The sequence below is a fragment of the Cotesia glomerata genome, linkage group LG5 (genome assembly GCF_020080835.1).
Source record: "Cotesia glomerata isolate CgM1 linkage group LG5, MPM_Cglom_v2.3, whole genome shotgun sequence".
In the NCBI taxonomy this organism is placed as follows: Eukaryota; Metazoa; Arthropoda; class Insecta; order Hymenoptera; family Braconidae; genus Cotesia; species Cotesia glomerata.
Window position 1 is genome coordinate 8,239,935 of NC_058162.1, and position 17,246 is coordinate 8,257,180.

At 26.8% G+C, this 17,246-nt stretch overlaps 1 protein-coding gene and 1 long non-coding RNA gene across 7 annotated transcripts in view; both read left to right on the forward strand.

Moving 5' to 3' along the window:
• The window catches only part of LOC123265734 (atrial natriuretic peptide receptor 1-like), a 227,678-nt gene that overhangs the window by 103,320 nt on the left and 107,112 nt on the right, over positions 1-17,246 (forward strand). The gene's annotated exons all lie outside the window — the stretch shown is intronic.
• Positions 5,207-5,619, forward strand: LOC123265741. Its single transcript, XR_006509644.1, has 2 exons — positions 5,207-5,369; positions 5,586-5,619. It is a non-coding gene; the product is annotated as an uncharacterized LOC123265741 (long non-coding RNA).

The following is a 17,246-nucleotide window of genomic DNA, read 5'->3' on the forward strand; positions in this document are numbered from 1 at the left end:
TTTTAACTGTTATACTTGATGATGTCTGTCCGTTTTTTCTCTACTGTCTACTCTCGAGACTCATTTCCTCGCTTTCTATTGTCGTTTTTATTATTTTTATCATTATACTATCATACTTTAGTTGCATATTATATACCCTATCATGACGTCGCATTCTATGCAATTCGTTCTATTTATTATGCTCCAATGATCTTCATATGAGCGCAAAATTCGATATGAAAGAAAGAGGAAAAAAAAATTTTTATTTTGTATCATGTTAGCGGGACAATAACAACTATTGTTATTTTTCAAAATGTAAGATGTTTTTTAATACTTCTATAGAATGACTTTCAAATTACTGTACCGATAAATTCAAAAGTATAATCAGTTCGTCTACTTAAAAAAAAAAATTAAAAAAAAAGATGTTGGCTGCTTTAAGGGGACCCGGTGGTCTAGCGGCCTAAAATTTAAGCTATTTTAAAAATTTTACTTCCATATGAAGGTAATGATTCATGCTTTCAAATTTTTTACACTTATTCTATTACTATCAACTACACAAAAATGAAAATTAAGTTATAAAAAAATTTTTTTTTAAATTAGAAAAATGGCACTGAAGTTCCCCTCTTTAAAAAAATGGACCTGACTGGTGGGTGGTGATTTTGGAGAGACCAATTTGAAACTCGTTTTCAGAAAATACTTTTAACTACGCGCCATTTTGTCAAATATTTTTTTTTTCATTCTAGTTCCTGCCATAACGATACTTATACTAATTAAAAATCCGTCATTTTTTTTTTATTTAAGATCAGAAGTAAATCACCACCTACCAGTCAAGTCCAATTTTTTTTGGAGAGGAGAAGTTCAGCTCCATTTTTCTAATTAAAAAAAAATTTTTTTTCTGTCTTAATTTTCATTTTTGTGTAGTTGATGGGTCCCTTAGCTGCATCGAAGTGAAAAATAGAAAATTTTCGGAAATTCAAGCAATGATTTATTTCAATTAGATTTAAAAAAATAAAGCTTTCATAAAAATTACTACACAAAGGTCTATCTTAGAAAATTTTAAATTAGAAAAAAAAAACTAATAAGTTTCTTTTCATTTTGATTATTTCAGTAAATTTTCACATTTCTAACTTTTCCTTCAACATCGAAAGAAAAAAAATTTTTTTATACGCCCTTTAAATTTTGCATTAATAAGATGATATCAGAAGATTTTTTCCGGGCTTGCAATTAAAAATTTTAGAATAGTGCTCTGCCAATACAACCTCTCGATTTTTGAGCTCGAGAATGTACAAAAGTTGAATTTATGAACTCGAAAAGCTCAAAATTTGTAACAACAAAATTTTTGAGTGTTTTGGGCGGAAATCTGTAGGAATGGCTTGTAAGGTCAACCATTTTTCAGATTTTTTTTTTTTACATCGATAATAAATTTTCCAGGTGAATTAATTTATAGAGTTCGAGTATTGAGTTAATTTATCAGTAAACCATGAGGTAAATTCTTAATCAAGTTGCGAAAAATTTAACTCAGTTTTATTGCCGCTAAGCTTCATCACGTCCGCTACTAGAAGCGAGACTTGAATTTTTCATCAATAAACTGGACTGAAAGATTTTCTTTTTGTTACTTGTAATGCAATCGGAAAAATTTCTAAGTTTTTTTTCATCATTAGATTTCCTAACGCATTTTTTTTCTTGGGATGGAATGCCCGCTTCGCTCTTAAGAGGTACTAGAAATAAAAACGCGTGATTATAAATGTTTGATGGTATTGTTTGTCTACAAGCAAAAAACTTGAACTCGTTAATTAATTCAATCGGATTCACATTGATGTTTATAAAGAGCGAGATTGTTATCACGAATGATCGAGTGGATATTTTTCCAGCTTCCTTGCGATCATTTTATCTCAATAATTCCTCCCTCGCCATTTCCGTACCCGGACTGCGTATTATATGATAAAATATCACTGGATTTCTTGCAACGTTCGTTAGCGATCGACGGTAAACATGAAAGTTCGTGAGAAGTTTTTGTATGCATTTTTGCTTTTGTTTCATGCACGGACAGAAATTTTCTTTAAAATATACTGTTAAATTCATGAGTAAAATTACTGGACTCTACTTTGATTGTGGAACGCTAGAGCGCTGTTTTATTATTTATTATTAATAACAGCAATACTTTCAAAGTTTACGTCAGCAACATTTTTCAGTCAATGGAATATTATTTTTTTGTATTGTTTTTGTGAATAATTATAAAAAGAATTATAAAAGGATGTGGAATTACGGAATATTTAAAAACTACTGTGATTTAAACATTTATGCAAAATAAACATTTCATCCTCGTTTTAATGAGATATATATATATATATATATATATATATATATATATATATATATATATATATATATATATATATATATATATAAAGAAAGAATTCTACAGGACAAAGGTCAATGATGGATTTTTATAGCAAAGCAGCCGGCTTATAGGTATTTTTAATATTTTTATTATGTGCTTAAGCTTAGATTGCTGTTCTTGAAATTCGAACGGACTCTTAAATTGGAAATTTATTGCTTGGATTAGTTGAATAAATGCACATTTAAGTATGAACAAGAGTTGGGAAAAAGTGTTTCTGTATAAAATAAAAGGAAGTCTCGGTATTTTTATATGTTGAATAATTAGCGAATTCCGAATTGTTCAACAGAGATGAAGTTTATCTTGAATTATTCCGGCTTCTCAAATTACTCAGTGGTGTGTTGATGCTTCGATGGCATAACGCTTGCATTAATGAATGCTTATTCGGCTGAAATTTAAAGAGTTGTTCTGCACGAATAAAAGAGTTCAAATCTTATTAGGAATTAATTACATATTCATGTTCCAATTTAAACCATTCAAATAGAGTTACCTAAAATTTTAAAAAGACAGAGAAAAAATGAAGAAAGTATTGGATTATTTTTGATTCTAGAAATATGTTAAGGTAATTAATGTATTTTAGGAAAATACAAAATAAGTTGATTATTTCCATGAAAAAAAAAATATAAAAAAAATATATGTCGAAATACATAAAAAATATATGAACATAAATAAATTATGTATAGTTAATATATTTTTAATAACTAACTTTTGGCCGATTTTCATATATATTTTATATATTTCAAATATACTTTAGATATATTCAAAATATATTAACTTCCCGCTAAGAAAATTGAAAATTTTCAAAAATCGGGAAGTTATTGTTTTTACCCCGTTTTGTAGAAATCGAGTTTACATCGAATCTCAAGGTTTCGAGGTCCTAGGAAGCTTCCCTGACTATTCCCGCGACGGTGTCCGTATGTCTGTGTGTGTGTGTGTGTGTGTGTGTGTGTGTGTGTGTGTGTGTGTGTGTGTGTGAGCTCGAAGAGCTCAAGAGCATACAAAAGCTACTTCTGTGAGCTCGGAGAGCTCAAAATAATACGCAAATTGTATTTTTAAGCTCGAAAAGCTCAAAAACGTCGTAAGTGCAATTTCAAGCGTTTAGGTATGGAATTGGCGGGAAGTTGCAGGGATGGCCTCTAGGGTCAACCGTTTTCCTAATTTTTTATTTTATATTTTAGCTATGTAAAATACAATTTTTATGTATTTTAAGATATATTTTGAATATATCTAAAATATATTTAAAATATATATAAAAATTGGACAAAAGTTAGTTATTACACGGAAAGAAATACATTGCGGATATCCCTATGTCGTTGTATTGCATTGCTATAAGCCCTATGCATATAGGATTATCTACTATACTGTATGGTACCAAAATCTTTGCGTCTATTACACGGGCTCTATTACTTAGCGCGACAATCAATAATTCTATCGAATTACGGCCAATATTTCATGGGTACAACTACTGTACCGACATAAAAATTTATAAATTAGTAAAACTACATTGAAATTAATTGTAACATTAAACTAGTTTAATACAAAATTTTTAAATATTTTTCATCGAACACACTGATAGAAGGATTTGTTTATATTTAATAAGCTTTATTAACTGTTAATAAATGATTTTTTAACATCATAGGATTTAATGAATATTTATTAACAGTTTATAAATTATTTATTAAATGTTAATAAATATTTGTTAACAGGTAACAAATATTTATTAACAGTTAATAAGTAATTTGTTTAGTACAATTTATTAACTGTTAAAAATATTTATTAATGGTTAATGAACATTTGTTAACTGTTAACGAATATTTATTTAAAATAAAAAGTAAAAATAGCAATTTCCTTTTGACACTTTTTATAACCCTATAGCTGGAACACATGATAATAATTAAATTCACTAAATAAATTAACGTTTTTAATATTTAAAAATATAAAAGATAATTATGAGCTATGATAAAGTTGGTATTTTATAATAAATGTTATTATAATGTAATATAATTAATGCAAATAATTTATAAAGATGATTTTTATTTGTAAGCCATTTTTTCTTTATATCATATGACATTGCAAATTGTGAGCGAAACAAATTCACTCTACAAAATATTTACTAATTGTTAATAAATATTTCTTAACTATTGATAAATACTTATTAACTATTAACAAATGTACTTTCCACCCAAATAGATATTTATTTAATGTTAAAAAATATTTATTAAAATTTAATAAATTAAATAATTGTCTTCAAATAAATTAAATTATTAACAGTTAATAAATCCTTCTATCAGTGCATAACCCATTCAATTAATTAAACTAATTTTGTTACTACTCTAATATCAGCATAAGAGATATAACAATAACGGATAGACTGTTCTGCCAGGAGCATCGTAAATGTCGCCAGTCATTATGGGTCTGACGCCCATAGTGACATTGGCGTATCAGCTATAACTATTGTTGATGTTACTATTCCCACCATAGCCAAATCATCTATGCTGACGATTTTTATATCGAATCAAAATCTTCTAAACCATACAGTATAGTGTTCACACCCATAGTGACATAGTGATATCCGCAATGTATTTCTTTCCGTGTAGAATATATTTACTATACATATTTTTCAGATATTTATATATTTTTTATGTTTTTAATATATTTAATATATATTTTTTATATATTTCGACATATATTTTTTTTCATGGGGCATAATACAATGTGTTAAGTTTTCAAATTTGAAAATGAAGATAAAGATTAATATGATCAAAAAAAGAATGATGTACGTATAATTTAAATAAATTAAATGCAAAGCGTATGTATTTTTAATGCTCCTCATACGAGAGTACCAATAATTTATTGTACAGATATCTAACTAAATTCATGTAAAAAGTTATACAGTCATATTAAATACAAAACTATTTAGTCCTGGCAGAGACCAGTGGTCTCAGCTCTTTGAGAGAAACGACATGTTTCTTTTAAGCCTCAGTAGTGGTTGGTACTTCAGTAGTTTCGGGGTCTCTGCGTTCACGAACAGCTTCTGCAGTGGTCGGTACTTCAGTAGTTTCGGCGTCTCTGTGTTCACGGGTAGCTTCTGTAGTGGTGGGTACTTCAGTGGTTTCAGCATCTCTGCGTTCACGAACAGCTGCAGCAGTGGTTGGTACTTCAGTAGTTTCGGCGTCCCTGCGTTCATGTATAGCCTCAATGGTGGTAGGTACTTCAGTAGTTTTTACCTCTCTGCGTACACGGATGGCCTCGGCATGGTTTAATTCAAATTCTACAATAAGATATTTTCTTGTAATAATAGCACAAATAAATTATTTTTTATTTATTTATTAAACCAGAAAATATTACAGATAATCAATATATAATATAATATAATAAATGACATATCTGTCCTATAGAGATGCATAACATCTGTTCATAGGACTGGTATAAATTAAAATACAAATCAAGAAAGCTAGTTTACATATATAATTAATTTATAATAGTAGTTTAGAGAAAAATCATAAGTCACATTGCTTTATCCATCGAATTAGACTTATTTTCAGTAATTTGGTTGTTCCGGCAAAATATTTCAATTCGTTCGGTAATAAATTAAAATATTTAAAGGCCGTGTATTTTGCACTTTGACTTGTGATGTTTTTATTAATTTTAGGAAGTGAGATTGACATTTCTAGTATTGAAAAAAGTATTTGAAAGTTTGTGCCTGCAATCATTGAAATAGAAGATGAGTGAGTTCACAATGAAAGTTTTTTGTATATTTAGAACATTACAATTTTCATCTATAATAATTTTTTGTATCAGTCTATTTTGAGTTGATACTATAGAATTTCTAGTGGTACTATAAGCACCACCCCAGGCAATTAATCCGTAGTTAATAATACTTTCAATCATTGCATGGTAAATTATTTTTAAAGTCCTTCTATTCATAAATAAACTAAGTTTATAGAAAACATATGTAAAAAATTTTAACTTAGTTAATAAATCTTTGTTATGATAGTTCCATTTTAGTCTACTATCAATGATCAATCCCAGGTATTTGTAGGATTGAACTCTTTTTAGCTCCTTATTGACTAGATATAATTTAAATTCAGTTGGGACACTATCAACATAACATCCAAAAGTAATAAACGAGCTCTTATCTATATTTAGAGATAATTGATTGGCACACATTCACAAGTTAATATCATTCAGCCAAGTAGTAATTAAAGACTGAACATCCGACCAACTTTTAGCAGAGCATAAGACAGCAGTATCGTCAGCATATGAGACTAGTGAGTTGCATGGAACCACTTTGAATATGTCATTAATATAAAGAATAAATATTAGAATTAATATATAAACTTATATTATAATATATATTTAAAAGTGGTCCTAAAATCGTGCCCTGAGGGACACCCACTTTTACATATCTTTCCTTACTTGATATGTTATTCACTTTTACAGTTTGAGTTCTGTCATTTAGGTAATTTCTCAGCAGATCCAGTACAACACCTCTAATTCCATATGCTTCAAGTTTGACTAGTAAAATTGCATGGTTAACAGTATCAAATGTCTTTGCCAGGTCGAGAAAAGCTATCACAGTTGGGCAACTTATGTCTAGATTATTGTATATATATTCAGTAACAAAAGAGATAGCCTCTTTTGTACCACGGTTCTTTACAAAACCATACTGTCTATCCGAAATTAACTTGTGTTTGTTTACAAAGTCTACCAATCTCGAATATACAATTTTTTCCATTACTTTAGCAATATTAGATATAAGAGAAATTGGTCTATAGTTAGAAACTAAAACTTTGTCACCTGCTTTATGCAAAGGTATTATTTCAGCAGTTTTTAAAGCTTTAGGCCATATGCCTTCATTCATACATACATTAAAAATATGTTCCAGAGGTATACTAATTTTATTTGATAAACATTTTAATACTTTGCTATTTATACCATCTATTCCCCCAGATTTTAATTTCAATTCCTTAATAGTTTTCCCAATTTCCTCAATCGAAGTAGGTTTGAGAAAAATACTGAATTGATTAGGCTCAAAAGTTTTTTTTTCATATTTGATATTTTTGTCAATATCTGAGGCTAGTTTATATCCAATATCACTAAAATAATCGACAAAATGATCAGAGATCTCTCTCTTATCAATTATTTTGTAATCATCATTTAAAATGAATTCAATATTATCTTTTTTATCAATATTTTTTCCTAATTTACGTTTAAAAAAGTTCCATAGTTTTGTACTGTCATTTTTATAATTATTCACTTGATTTTTTAAGTAATTTTGTTTTGCAAGTTTGATAACTCTATTCAAAACTTTACAATAGTTATTATACTCTACTTTAAGAATTATACTATTTTTATTCTTTTTCCAAGTTAGATAAAGTATTTCTTTCCTTTTACACGAGGTTATTATGTATAGTATAAAATATTAATTGTAACAATAATTATACATGTTAACGTCTCCGTACTGCCAGTCAACAATTCAAATTTTACTAAAACACTACTGACAGTATCAATTGTAATTCATTTTTAAAATTTGTTATAATTTTAAAATACTGTGAAAATTCTTTCAAAATATGACGTATGATTTTACTTTCTGAATTTGCATAAAAATAAAAATTTTTTTTCAAAAAAAAAATTTTCGGTACAAAAAGCTCTTCAGCTTTTTCAAATTTCAATATTTCAAATTAATAAAATCTCCCGGCGATGCAAAAACAAATTATAAATAGAAATATTTTATTTTAAAGAAACAAAAATATTCTAACCCAATACGCCCAATACACGTAATATAACCCAATATATATAAAAAAAAAAAATAGACTAACATCCATGAATAAAAGAACAGACTCACAATCGTTACATAAATGTTATAAGTACAAATTTAATTAATATTTCAGAAAAATAAATATAGCATAAGTTTAAAATTAAAAAAAGAGCGCGCTATCAATAATAACGAACACTGTAATTCCAATGTTATCTTATGAGTTACAATTTATAGTTACTCAAATTCTAAATCCAGTTATTAACACTGGCCTAGTTGATTGACACTTGCAATTTTATTTTAATTAAAGAAATAAATGTTCTCAAATGATCAATTATCTCAAAATTTATAATTCAAAAATTATATTTATTAATTTATTAGAGTCGATTTGTTTTATTAAATTAAAATAAAATTGCAAGTGTCAATAATTGGGCCTTTTAATTTACTAGCTAAACTTTTGACCACTGTGATTTAGAATTTGGAACTGAGGAGTTGAGTCCTCAAGCCTGTATATAAGCCGGAAAATTTGTCGGGAGGAAGGGATGGAGGGCCATTCTGGGCATAGTGCGCCGCACGTTGATTGGTTTTGAAATTGCGTGTCACTATGACGTCACTTTTTTTTCTAGCCGTTTTTCGAGGATCCTATACTCGTTTAGCAGGTATAATTCTGCAGACACTTTTTTGAAGTAAGGTAAAAGTCCCGATAGATGATCACGTACCAGTATATGATCACTCCATGTATTTGTATATCTATATTCACAAATATAGGTATACAAATACATGGAGTGATCATATACTGGTACATGATCATATATTGGGGCTTTTACCTTATAACAATAGAATAGAAAATGGTAAAATTCGTAGAATTTTTATTTTCGTTGAGTCATACCTGAAAATAGATACAATGAAAATACGTGATTTTTCGAGAAAATCCAAGCGTTTTAAATTTAGCTATTATGGATTTTAGCCTTCAAAAATAATGTACTATTTATTTTTAATAATTAAAAGTAAAGATGAGAAATTTTTTTGATTGAAAATCATTTTGACTGAAAAAAAATTTATTTATTAAAACTTTGAGATATTAAATAGTAATAACTTTTTTAAATCATTATCAAAAAAAAAAAAATGAACCATCAGGTTATCTTCGAAATTATGATTCACGTGTTAGTGAGTCATTTAAAGGAGCTTGTCGAATATTTGATTAAATTTTTTTTCATAAAGTCACGCTTAATTCCTCGTGCATGAAGATTCATTTTTTAATTTAGAAAATAATCTTGAATTTCGTAATTTTTTTTATTAATTAATAAAAAAAAAATTGATAACAATTGTTTTTAATAAATTCAAACATAATTCTCAAAATTTAGTAAGATAATTTGAATAAAAAATCAGCCGTAAAGATTTAACAAAATTATTATTAAATTACAAATGAAAAAATTTTAATACTGTGATAAAAATTTAAACATTCGCTAAAATTTTAGAAGTTTTAATAATTCTTTAAATTCACATACAAAAAATTACAATGTTTTAAATGATGATGATTTAAAAAATCAACAAGACAAGATCAATTATAATCTTTGATTTATCATAAGCAGTCATTAAACTTTAAAACACTAATGATAATAATTATTATAGTAAAAAACTACATTAATAATTTATAAGTGCAACGCACAGATAAGAAAGTTTTACCACTAAAATGAAATCATCTTTCTTTATCCGCATGGAATTTATACATGCCGCACACAAATGCCGCATATTTTTTTTACTTGCAAACATATATATTATATATGCCATATAAAAATATTTCTATATAGCCAGTGATAATTTATTACAGATAACGAGTTTTTCATTAGATTTTCTAGCTGTAAGATTCTTCTAAAAATTTAATTTTAATAGGCTAAAAAAAAAAAAAAAAAAAACAACTTAAATCCTTAAAAGTCCAGAGAGAACAGTGGTTAGGACAATATATTTTTTTTATTTCCGGACTGTCGTGATTTCAGAACCTCCTAGGAAATTTGTGTATGCATTGTACGTCACTACCTTGCACACGGTAAAGTAGTAAATACATTTTGCTGACGTCTGCAGTGCATTTACAACTTAACGGTATTCGAAAATGTCCTTATCGTTTTCATAGCCCTTGTGCTCTTCCTGAGGCTAATAGATTTCTTTTTCATTCCTTGTAATATATAGCCATGCAATAAACAATGCTGATATTATCGGGATACTTTTGTTGAGATTTAATTCATCGTAAAATTTTAGGTATAAATATACGATTTTATTTTGTCTAGGAGAACAATTAGAAAATAATAATAATACAACTTTAAATTTATGATTTATTTAGCAATCATAAATTGTATGTTGAAAAAAAAAAATGCTTTTCGATAAAAACAAAATTAAAAATTAAAAACATCAAGTACATTTCAAAATTAAAATATAATATATTATATTTAAATCTATGTATAGAACCCAAAAATATACATGTTTCACCATGTATGCTTTACATGTGACTACATATGCTCTAAATACGACAATGCATGCTCCATATGTCTACATTTGGTCATATATGCTTGGTATAATCATTTAGATAAAAATTATACATTGTTTTGAAGGATATCTGATTTTGACTCTATAATAAACAAAATTTGTCAATAAATTTCAATAAGTAAAAAATAATCTAATCAAATATTTATTATTTTTATAGATCAGCTTGTGAATGGTTGAATTATTTTTTCTTAAACTTAGGTTTTTTTTTTAAATGTAGATGACAAATTTATATCTCAACAATAATAATATCGCTAAAGATGAAAGAAAAACCGACAATTTAGCGTATGTCCAACTTAAATCCCGAATAACTTTTGAAAAAGTAAACTTATCGAAAAATCATGAGAAACTTTTTTTGTAGAGCATTTAATTTCCTACTAAAATATGTATCGCGCTAGCCAGTAAATTGTTACTATGACAAGATAAAAAATTACGAAGATTGAAAATATTTTTTCCCATGTTATTTAAGCAGAAAACAAAAAATTTATATTCGCGATCTCTAAATATTAATACCAAAAGCTCTAATTTTGACAAAGTCTATTTTGGCATTCTCTGACGTAATTTCATAATCATTTGAAAAAATAAAATTTTTCGGTTTTTTTTTTTTTTTTTTTTTTTCTTCAACAGCCCAATATAATTGTTCTCCGTAGTAATAGTTTCAAATAATCAATAAATTGAAAAAAAATTAGATAACTTTATTACAGTTAGTTCATAATTTCTTAACTAAACTTACAACATAAGTGATAACAATTAATGATAAACATCAAGTAGTAAGTGACTAACTACCACTTAGATTTCTATGAATGCATGCGTCTTAAAAGTGCAATAGATAAGATAGAAATCAAATAGTTCTATCGTAAGTACTTTTTAAATTATTTCTCATTACTTTAAGAGAAGTAATTACTAGGAATATTACTCAAAACTTAATATGATGGACTATTACTTAAGTCTCAGTAGTAATTAAGAGTATCTAATTTTTTTTTTTTTAAATATTAAACAATATTTATAAACGATGTTGGATAAATATTTGAACGTAATAATCAACAATCAGTTAAAGACGGTATGTGGGTTACTGCATTGTTTGATGTACGAAATGCAATAGATGATAACGAATGTACGTTTAGTTGCAACTCCCGAATATTTGTCCCACATTTTCTTTCCTTGTCACTCAACTAGGCTAGCTATCTATTTGTCATGTCACGCATTAAAATTAAAAAATAGAATTAAAAATTTTTAACTTTTTTCTGAAACAAAAAAATTATTAATTTCAAAATGTTTTATAGTAAATTAAAATTAAAAATGAATAGTTATTGATAAATAGTAACTATGATTACTTATTCATAGGGTGATGTTGCGTCAGAAAGTTTAGTTTTAGTGATTTAGAGATTTAGTTTTAGTTTTTAGACATTTGGGGAGAGATAAGAAGAGTCCAAAAATCCGGAATATCGTGAGCCATTATCTATGGATGGTCTCTTGTTACTCACGATGCGGCAAAGGGGGGCGAGAGGATTGTTCTTCAGGTCACTTTTTGTTAGCTTAAGGCTGAGCTGCAGGGGTACTTACTGACATTCTATAGCCCCTGCAAATAGAAAACTTGGGTGTACTTAGAATTCTAGTCTAGTCCTGCATTACGATGTGACGATCGTAACTTTTCATAAAATTTTTTTTCGTGTAAAACGTATTTAAATAGAAAAAAAAATGTAGATATACTACTGGAAATTTATTTTGATGATTTGTTCGTATAATTTTTTTTTTTTTTATTTTTGGATTACTAACTATTAAAATGTTTTTAGAAATTATGGGAAAGTTAAATTTTTATAAAAAAAAAAATGGTTATTGTAGTTGAGATAAATTAATGAGATTTTTGTGGAAAATTTTGTTCCAAAGAGAAAAAGGCGAGAATATTAATATTGACTTATGAAAACAAATTAACCAAGACGTTACAAGTAATTTGAATTTATTAAATTAAATAAACGTCATCGGTTGTGAAGTAACAGCTTTGTAGATTGCGACAGCTGTCCAAATCGGTAATATCGCAAATTAGTTTTGTGAAGTGAACCGGTTAATTGAGTTTAACTACCGCACAAGTTATTCAGTGATTTTCTTTAAATTTAACAGTGATTTGTTAATTTTACACAAAGTATCAGATCATAATCATCATCTCATTTGACAACTTCATACCAAGTATCAGGTCATAATATTTGTTAAGATGCACTCTGTTGGCGATACAATTATAAATGATATTTATTAGCTATGTTTCTTCCGAAAATTGTGAATTATGAATGAAAAAAAAATTTTAAAAAATTCTATATAAAAAAATTTGGACATGGAAATATTTAATATTTTGGTTATCTATATGATCTATGTAATTAATATTGGTTTTGTAAGCTTGTTCCGTGAAATTTCTCTATTAAGTAATTTATGATTCATCTTGTGATAGGAATATTATTTTCAGAAGTAATATTATTTCGAATGTACCTAAGTGTTTATTATTATTATTATTATTATTATTATTATTATTATTATTATTATTATTATTATTATTATTATTATTATTATTATTATCAGCATCGAAAAATAACTAAGCAAATTTTTTTTTCTCACGAAACAAAAAAGAATTTTTTACACAATTTTTTAATATTAATTGATTATTTACAACAAGCTTGTCCGAGTTTGTGAAAACAGTTAATAAAGAATATAAATTAATCAAAACACCGTTTTTTTTCTTTTTAATGAAAATATATTTTCATTAAAACATTTTTACATAAGGTAAAAGCCCCAATTATTGACGGGGGTCTAAATATTGACACTCTAAATTATTTTTAAATATATTAAATTATCTTTAATAATAATAACGATCAAATAAATTTTTATTAAATTATAATTAATTAAAAAATTGAAAAAAATCACTTTCAATTCAAAATATTAAATATTAATTAATAAAAAAAAATAAAGTTAGCACCAGTTCATCAAATCAGCTTACGAGCGTCTATTTTCTTAACAACTTTGGTTAGAAAAGCATTTTTTTTAACTGCAGAATTTAAATTAATTTTTTCATGTAATTATATGATCTATTTTTTTTTTTAATTAACAATATATGACATATTTATAAAATTAAATGATCGAAATTAATTGTATGCTTTATAATATTTAAATAACGGGAGTTAATAACTAGTTCATAATTTTTATGGTGAATCCCATATTGACAGCCAGTCGACAGCGCCATGACGCTTTTTTTTTTAAGGATAAAATACGTTACGCGATTATATACAAGGCTTTTAACTGTCAAATAACTCGGCGTGTTTTGGTGTTAAGGTAGTTTGATCGTCCCATTCCGAGGTCAAATTAATAGATATTTTTTTTCTTTTTTGCAAGAGATCACTCGAAAAATAGTATAAAATATAAAATTATTTCTAATCAGAATTTAATTGATTAAACTCAATTTATAATTATGGTAAAATAATTATAATAATATAACTATTAAAATATCAACTGACAAGTACTGGGCTGTCACATAACAATAACAACTGTTGTAGGTTATGTAAGGTCGGTACTTAAAACAGTTGCTCACGGTGTTCATTTATTGTTTAAATTTGTAAATATCACTTCAATATATCGCGTTCCAGATGCATTAAGAGCGTATACCGGCAAAAGGTCCCGGTAAAAAGCCATAAGGGCGTGTAAAAAAATTTTTTTCGGGAATCAACGTAGTTTCGTCTAAAATGTGCAGAAATGCAAAAAAAAAAATTTCACGCCCTTATGGCTCCCGGGACCCACCTCAGATGCCATAAGGGCATATAATAAAAATTCTGTTTTTTTTTTCCAAGTCCAAGAAAATTTTTAGTTAGGAGAAAAATTTTTTTTTTGCATTTCTGCACGTTTCATACAAAAATACGTCGATTCCCAAAAAAAATTTTTTTGATACGCCCTTATGGCATCCGAGGTGGGTCCCGGGAGCCATAGGGGCGTATAAAAAATTTTTTTTTTTGGGAATCAACGCATTTTTGTATGAAACGAGCAGAAATGCAAAAAAAAAATTTTCGTCTAACTAAAAATTTTTTTGGACGGAAAAAAAACAGATTTTTTATTATACGTCCTTATGGCATCCGAGGTAGGTTCCAGGAGCCATAAGGGCGTATAAAAAATTTTTTTTTCGGGAATCAACAAAGTTTCGTCCGAAATGTGCAGAAATGCAAAAAAAATTTTATACGCCCTTATGGTTCCCGGGTGCCATAAGGGCGTATAATTTTTATACGCCCTTATGGCATCTGTAACGCGATATTAAATCGGCTATAGGGGAGGGAGGGGGGCAACATGGGTAGGGGTGTCAAAATGGGGTACCCCCAAAATTTCGTAAAAAAAATTTTTTTTTCCAAAAAGCTCTTTCAGCTTTGTAAAATATATTTTAACGTCATTTCCTACAATTTCAAAGAAAAAAAAATTTTTTAAATTAAGGAAGTACGAGCGAATCTAATGTAAAAATAATTTCCAACTTTGAGCTTTGAAATTAAATATACGTATAAATAAATACATCATTTATTTAATCCCATAATTTTAAAAAGATTCACTATTTAGTTACTTAGATATTAAATTTTAAAAATCACACTTTTTATCTCCTTATACACGGGCTCTTATGGCGGACAAACTTTTGTCGAGACTTTTATGATTTTTTCAATATTAACCTTCCAACTTTAACGAATAAAAAACTATATACAAGAAACTTGGATTATTGCAAAATATAAAAACAATTGAATAATAATACATTACTACAATAATATTTAAATATTTAAAATTAAATTTTATGTTTTTAATTCGTTTATCGCCAGCTATTTATCCGAATAAAGGTTTGGCAACGTCGCTTCACCAGCTGAGAAAAAAGAAAAGGATAGAAATATAGTTACAGAGAGAGAAACTATAGAAAATGTCACGATATGACAAATATGACAGCAATTGCTTTTATTAGTAAATAAATTAAAAACAATGACAAAATCTTATATTGAGTGAAATAGTTTAATATATTAGCACTTTAGTAATTAAAAAAATTATAAAAATAAATATTTAAACTCTAAAAAAAGTGACTCTAATCTATAATTTTTTTTTTATTAATAAAAAGTGATGTTAAATTTTTTCAAAATATTTATATGTTAAAAATGAAAATATTCTTTTTACTTGAAAAAAAAAAAAGTACCCAAGCACACTAAGCTGTAAATAATTAATTATTTAAATTAATTAGAGGTTAGGAAATACATTCAATGGAAATAAATATCACAGTTTAAAGTTGAAAATTTTTTTTTATTAATAAATAAAAAAACGAAATAATTTAAAATTAATAAATAATTAACACAAAATAACATGAATAGTCATTCTATTAATCTGAAAATTAAAAATAAATAAAAATCTGAAAAATTAAATGAAAAGTTAGCTAGCTGTTTTGAATTTTTTTCGATTGTTGAAATGTTTACTGGGTACATATTCCCGCAAGTTTCACACTTAACTTGAAAAGTACTTGCTAATCCATTTTTTAATTCATTCACTGAATTACGGAGACGCAAAGCCTGCTTGCAAGGTTTACACCACAACTCATTATCTAATAATTTTAAGTCTACTAATCGTCGTCCACTTAGTTCTGTAACAAAATAAAATTTATTATAAATTTTCAACTTGAATTTAATAATACAATTTATTGAATATATTTTTCTAGAAGAATAAAATGTGTCATTTAATTTCTTTAGTTGTCATAATAAAGATACACACTGGTATAAATATAACCTCAAATTAATAGTACATTCATAATTACCAATAAAGTTTGTATTTTCGGCATTTTCCTTATTTTTTTTTCGAGCTTTATTGCTCGCAATCACATTTTTTTTCCACTGAGCTATATTTTTTTTAGTTAATTTTCCTTTGTAACGACAACGCATTTTGGTTAACTCACACACTCATGCACGTCCCTGTATAGTGGGTATAATCAAACGCGCTGTTGCCAAGCCTGTTTATTTACTCCGGCAAGTAATAAATACCAAAGTCATTTTATTACTTTGTTTTATTAAATAAGTAAAAATCATCAATTATTAAATTGTTCAAATTATTTTAAATTAAAATAAAGAATTTTGACGAGAATTGGGAAGATTAAAATTATAAAAAAATTTTAACATTATTTTGACTCATTAGTTACGCTCGTACTTCCTTAAAAACAAAAAAAAATTTTTTTTTCTAATTTTTTTACACAGAGTAAAAAAATTTTCGTCAAATTTAACACAAATATTTGTGTGACTGACTGTTTTTACACAAACTAATGTTAATTCTAGTGTGTTAAATCAACACATGAGAATGTGAAATTCTACACACTAGAGTGTAATTTTCTACACAAAAATTTTTACACTTTACACATTGACGAAAAATTTTTTACTGTGCAGTAATTTTTATCGTCATTGTGCATCATAATAAATTTTTTTTCACATCTAAGATTTCTTTTTCTACATTTTTAAGTTCTCACTTTACAAATAAATGATTTAAAAAAAAAAATCGGGAAGTCATTGATTCCATGCCAGTTTTCGAAAATCAAGTTCTAAT